The sequence below is a fragment of the Dromaius novaehollandiae genome, chromosome 16, assembly GCF_036370855.1.
Source record: "Dromaius novaehollandiae isolate bDroNov1 chromosome 16, bDroNov1.hap1, whole genome shotgun sequence".
Classification (NCBI taxonomy): Eukaryota; Metazoa; Chordata; class Aves; order Casuariiformes; family Dromaiidae; genus Dromaius; species Dromaius novaehollandiae.
Window position 1 is genome coordinate 5,534,362 of NC_088113.1, and position 5,938 is coordinate 5,540,299.

Genomic DNA, 5,938 nt, shown 5'->3' on the forward strand with positions numbered 1-5,938 from the left:
AGCAGGGCCGGGGACCGCCTCCGCCGCGGGGACCAGGCCTGAGCCCGCGGGGAGCCCGCGGGGAGCCCGCTCCGGCCTCAGCTGGCGGATGGCGGCCTCCCCCTGCCAGGGCTTAGCCTGGGCTTAGCTCGCTGCCCCGGCGGACGGGCCCCGCAGTGCCACGGGCGCCCGTGCCCGGGTGTCCCCAGGCGCCGTCACCGACAGGGATCCCCAGCCCCGCAGCAGCCCCGCCACCCGGCTCCTCCGAAGGCGCGTGGGCAGGCCGGGGGGTCCCGCTGCCGCGGCGGAGCAGGGGCGGCCTGGTGGCCTGCGACCTGAGCCCGAGCAGCATCAGGGCCGAGCTGGCCCTCCCGCTGCACGGGATGTCCTGGAGACACTCTGCTCCTGGGGCTTTTCTGCTTTGCAGCATGATCTTCTGCATGGGAGAGCTTGGAGGAGTATCCCAGCTCTCAGGGCAAGGCCCAGGCCAGCAACCACCAGTTGTCCTGATCTCTCTAGCTTCAATCCCAAATGTCCGTCTGGTGCTGGGAAAGTTTAGCTGCAGCGGGCACATTGCCACTCTTGCAAAATAAAAAGAATGTTTTGGCGGCTGACTTTTTTCTAGCAAAATAAATAAATGCCATCTGGCAGGCCCTGCCACGCTGTGCACAAACTCTGGGCGTCCCTCCGTCCAGAGATCTTCTGTGCCCTGAGACTGCTGCCACATGGACGGACCCAAGGCCCGTCGAGTCTCCTCTGCTCTGTCCTCTCCCATCCTCCCAAGGGCTCATGCATCTTGCCACCCGGAATCACTCTGCAGCCTAATTGCTCACTGCTGGAGACCCAGGGAAGGCCCTGTAGTAATTTCCATACATACCCCAGGAGAATTTGACCTTCAGACGAGAGACAGGGCAGGTTTGTGGCTATGGCCATGAAGACAGTGCAGCCCACTTTGCCAGCCACTGAAGTAGCCATGGGCTAGATCCTCTCCCAGGCAGGGGAAAGGCAGGCGAAAGGCTGCTTCACATCTCGGAAAAGCAAGCCATTTTGCTCACTGCTGCTAAGAGGATTGTGCCTGGTCATGGGTGCTCATTGTCTCATGCTGCTGGAGGATTTACTGGCCAGTCTAAGGGGGAAGAGATTAAGGCAGTGTAATTATACGGAGGAACATGTGTCCTAACCTTTGGCTGGCCTGGACCCCACTTTGGAAAAGGGTACACCATGCTGTAAGGCAACCTTATCACAGGGTTGCAAATGCCAGATGGGGATTCAGTCTCTGAAATTGGGAGGGCGGACAGAGAGCAGGATACAGCTTAATCCACTTTCTTTGTACATCAGCTCCCCAGGAACATGCCAAGGGGCAGAAGGCTGCTCTCAGGGAGCTCTGTGGACAAACAGCCCAGCGGTCCCCACCATGGGCACTGCCCTGGGGCTGCAGAGGCAGAGCTGGGAAGTGCTATGACAAAGAGCCCAGCCTAGCTACTAGGACAGTCCAGCAACATCCCAGTGCAGCTCTGGGCAGTTGCCCTGAGGTTCCAGGCAGCAGATAGCTGGCTTTGAGCTGCTTCCCTTTCCACCTTGCCAGCAGGTTCTGCTCAACCTCAGCTCCCGTTGGCAAGTAGCTAACCCCTCTAGGACACAGGTGCTTGCTTGGGCACTTGCTTCGTCCTGTGACCTGTAAGAAGGAAAGGTGTTATCTCAGGGCAGTGCCTGTGCTTGCAGGGCACTACACTGCAGTCTTTGGTCATCAAGAGGTGATATAAAGGTCCTAGAGGAACCTACACAAAAAAGATGCCAAAAAGACCTGGGCCCTGCAATCCTGCTCTTGTTCTCCTCTGCACGAACAGGTCTGCCCTGAATACATGCCTCCTGTCCTCCCTCCCAGCCTTTCATGGAGCTGGGTGACACTGACCTCAGGGGCTGACAGCAGGTTGTGGGGGCTTCCCCACGCCCTGAGCGTTGGAGGACGGCAGCTGTGCACATGAGGTCCTGGGAGAGGACTGGGTGAGAATGGGGGGATTGTCCATGGAGGAGGGGGTTGGGCACAGCATAGCCCAGGGGGGTGGGAAAAGGGCTGAATCTAGTTTGGGCTCCAGCAGGGTGAAGCTCTGCAGGGCCAAGTCCCCTGGGTACCCCCTGCTATAAATGCTGGGATCGGAGCTAGGAGGTGGGGGATATAGAGGGAGCCCCAGCTCCCTTCCACTTCTGCTTTCTAGGATCCAAACCTCTGGTGCAGCTGTCTCAGAGATTGCTTAGTCCTGTCTCCAGAAAGACTGAAAGAGTTTTCCCAGGGACCCACACATACTTTGTGCCACTGCGGTGAGGTCCACACTGCTGTTTCACCAGGGACCCATGACCATGATGGCAAGGGGAATGAGTGCCCCAGTGGGACAGCCTGTGGAGCTAAGTACTCAGGGAGAGCTTGGGGACAAGGGGGGCTGGTCTCTCCACACACAGCCCACAGGAGTGGTTTCCTAGCTGGAGAAGGGGCCAGGAGGGTGGCAGTGACAGATCCGTCCTTCACAGCCAGAAAGGCTGGCCATATTTGGTAGACAACTCTCTGCGCTTGCTCCTTGGCTTGACCCCAGGTATTCTGGTGAGGAAGCTGCATTCCCACCCACCCCACAAATCAAGACACTGTCTGTGAAATGCACTGTGGTATTGTCACAGAACTGCCTGGTGTGTTATCTCTCGTAGCAGGCTTGTCCTTCAAACACGGACCTCTCGCTCAGGGCTGCATGGGAGATGAGAGCTGAACGGTGGTCCTCCCCACAGCAGAACAGGTTTCAAGGCGGTGTTTTCAGGGTGACGCCAGCCAGGTTCAAACCTGGCACAAGCAGACTTTGCCGCTGTGGACTCCACCACCATGAACATGTGTGCCAGGAGGGGCTGAGCCTGGCATGCCACGTGGCTGCTGGCCGGCATGGAGCCAGGCGGGTGCAGAGCCTGGGTTGGGGCCAGAGAACCAGGAAGGCCTGGGCCAAACCTGAGCTTTGAGTCTCATCAGCTCCGAGGCCCTGTGTGAGTCGCTCGACGTCCACAGTCCAAGAGCATTCACCTACCTCAAGACCAGCGTGTTATCCACTAGGTCCAACTTTGCATGTTGGGTTTTCAATGAAATCAAACGTTGCTGTTTCCAGCCTAGTGGTACAGCGGGCAGACAGGGTTTTGACACACAGTAAATGAGCTGAAACATTGTCTTTACCTGATGACATTTGGTGAAGACTTTTTGTTGAAATACATATGGGGGGGGACGACTATCTAACTATTTTTCACTGACATTTCTGAAATCAAAATGGCCAACGTTTCAACTTTCCATTTTTTCCGAACACTTCTTCCAAAAAATACCAGTAAAATAACCAGAAAAATGTAAGAGATTGTTTCATTCTGGGCCGAATAAAGTGCTTCAGGTTTGCAGAAATTACTTCCCCCTCCCCACCAGTGACAAAACAGGACTATTTCTCTTTCAGCTTGGCTCATGCCACTTGTTGGTTTGGCTGCCAAATCTGAAAAATTCATTCTTTGCCCTAGGTATCCTGGACATCTGTTGCTTTTGGAAACAGAGCATGTTGGGTGCTGGGCTTTTTGGCTCTGAGGAAGACATCCTATTTTCTCATCCTCCAATGAGCCAGTAAATGCCCTCTGCTCTTCCCAAGCTACAACTGTGTGAAAAACAGTGTTAACTAACTCAGTGCCCCTTAATGAAGGGAGATGTAAACCTACCTTTGCTGTGGCAGTGGCAAGGTTTTGTTCATCCACGCCAGCAGCCTGAGGGCATGCATGATGGGTGCTGCCAGTCATTAACTGAATACTCATGGGAGGATAATTTGGCTTTTGCAAGCCAATTTCAGCCTGCTCTATTTGCACATCTCTCCTGTCTACCCATCCCCAAGTTCCAGGGGGTCCCTTCCCCGTCACAGTGTCTCCCCCAAAGCCATGAGCTCTGTGCATGCTGCACCCTACTCCATTCATCTGATTCCTTTAAAAGACATCCTTGAAATTAAAGTCCCTTAAACGTGTGATCAGGAACACTGCTGACTCACAAGACCTCAGTGAACACCATCTCCAGTTGTTTGATTTATACATGATTCGACAGGGCTTGAAGGCACGGCTCTACTTCCCACTTCTTTAGTTTTCTAGATCCTTGCTTGCCTCGGACCAGTCCAGCTCTGGCCTCTACTGCTCTTGTGCTTTCTCATGTACCAAAACCAATTAGCTCTGTCACCTGTCTAGAGGTGAATCCCAGCAAGCTGAGAGTACAGCTTTTGCAAGCTTGGAAATTAAGCAGAGAAAATGCAGGGATGATGACACCTCCACAGGGTGGACAGAGGCCCTGAAGCCTCAGTGGTGTGCTCCCAATCTCAACAAGCACCACTTTAAGGACATCCCAAGTGCTGTTAAAGATAAGCAACACCAGCAGAACTCCCTTGCTGAACCAAAAATGCAGATGATACATTTACACCATGCTGCGTGCTCATCCACCACAGAATTGCAGAGCTACCCCACAGCTGGCACAGCTCTTCTAGCTGTGGTCTGACAACTATTATTGTCAAGACACAAGATGCAACTTCCTCTCACCAAGTCTTAGCACATATTTGCACCTACACCTCTGATTTTCCCTTTAACAACAAAAATAACTTGCTTTAAAGCTTTAATTTCATGCTTGAAGTCCAAAGGAGCCCAGGAGATCCCAAAAAGCTTCTCTGCCAATTCCATGCCAGAACACCTTTATTCCTCTCCTTGTGGTGAGATTAGGCTAGGGAATATCTTCCTTGCTCTCCCTCCTGCTGGGGACCTGCTGCTTTTTGCCAAGAGCCAAAGCACTGTTACTACCTGGTTGCACAGCTCAGTTCCCTAGCTCTGGAAAGGCCTTGTTCTCCCGGAGTCTGCTCCACAGTGGCACAGACTCCCATCACCCGTTGGTTTAGTTACCTGCCATTCAGAGAGAGAGCGCAAAGCAAGCATGTCCATTGCGCTAGTAGCAAAATTGCGAAGCAGAGGTGCTGCACAAACCGACTGCTCCCCCTCACTGCAACCCCTAAACCTGCCAGCTGCTACTCTTCTCTTTCCTCCCAGCATTCATCTTCATGCTCTCTCCTAGACACTCCCCCCAACAATCTCTAAAGTCTCTGCAAAAAGGCTCTTGTTTTTACAGTGTTCATCCTTGTAAGATGCTCAGCCCCACTCTGCAGGCTGCTGCATCCCCTTGGGCTTCTTAAAATAAGTCTCAGTTATGTGGGGACAGGTGCCATAGCTTCAGATCTCTTGAAGACCAGCAGTGGAGGAAGCTACTTCTAGCCATTGAGACACTCCATGAAACAGAAACCTTAAGAGGCTAAAAGCTTGCAATTGAGCAGCTGCAGTCACCAACTTTTTACCAGAAGACTTAGAGAGATCCAGAAGCCAATGTCTCTTCCTTGCCACATCACAGTCCTTTCAGCAGAGAATTCACTCAGGCTCTGCCTCAGCTTCCAGTCTGCAGAACTGTAGAGAACTGTAAAAAACAAGAAATTCAACTGGTAGTAAAGCAAAAAGGCAGGCAAACAACTCTCTCCAGCTCTGCTTTCTTTCACTCTGCATGTTTTACAACAGTGCTTGAAGTCCTGCTCTGGACCAGACTTGGGCATTCTGCAATGCAGCAGTGGGTCTGCCATGATTGCCAGTCACTGGGCACAGCAGGTGCTGAAAGAGCAGGAACAGCTCACATAGATGCAACACTTGGCATTCTTGCTTAATCACCAAAGCATGGACTTAAACATTAGCTACTACTACCACTAAAAATGCTTCTGTCCCCTTCTGAAAGGGTAGGAGTGAAGTCTGCAGCACGACGAGAGACCTGAGAATCCCAAAGAGCTGCTGGCGAAGACACGTACAAAAGGTCAAACTCTTAAAGGAATTTTTCAGCATTTTGCAGAACTTCAGAGGATACAGAAAAACAGAGGACAGAGAAACTGCACAG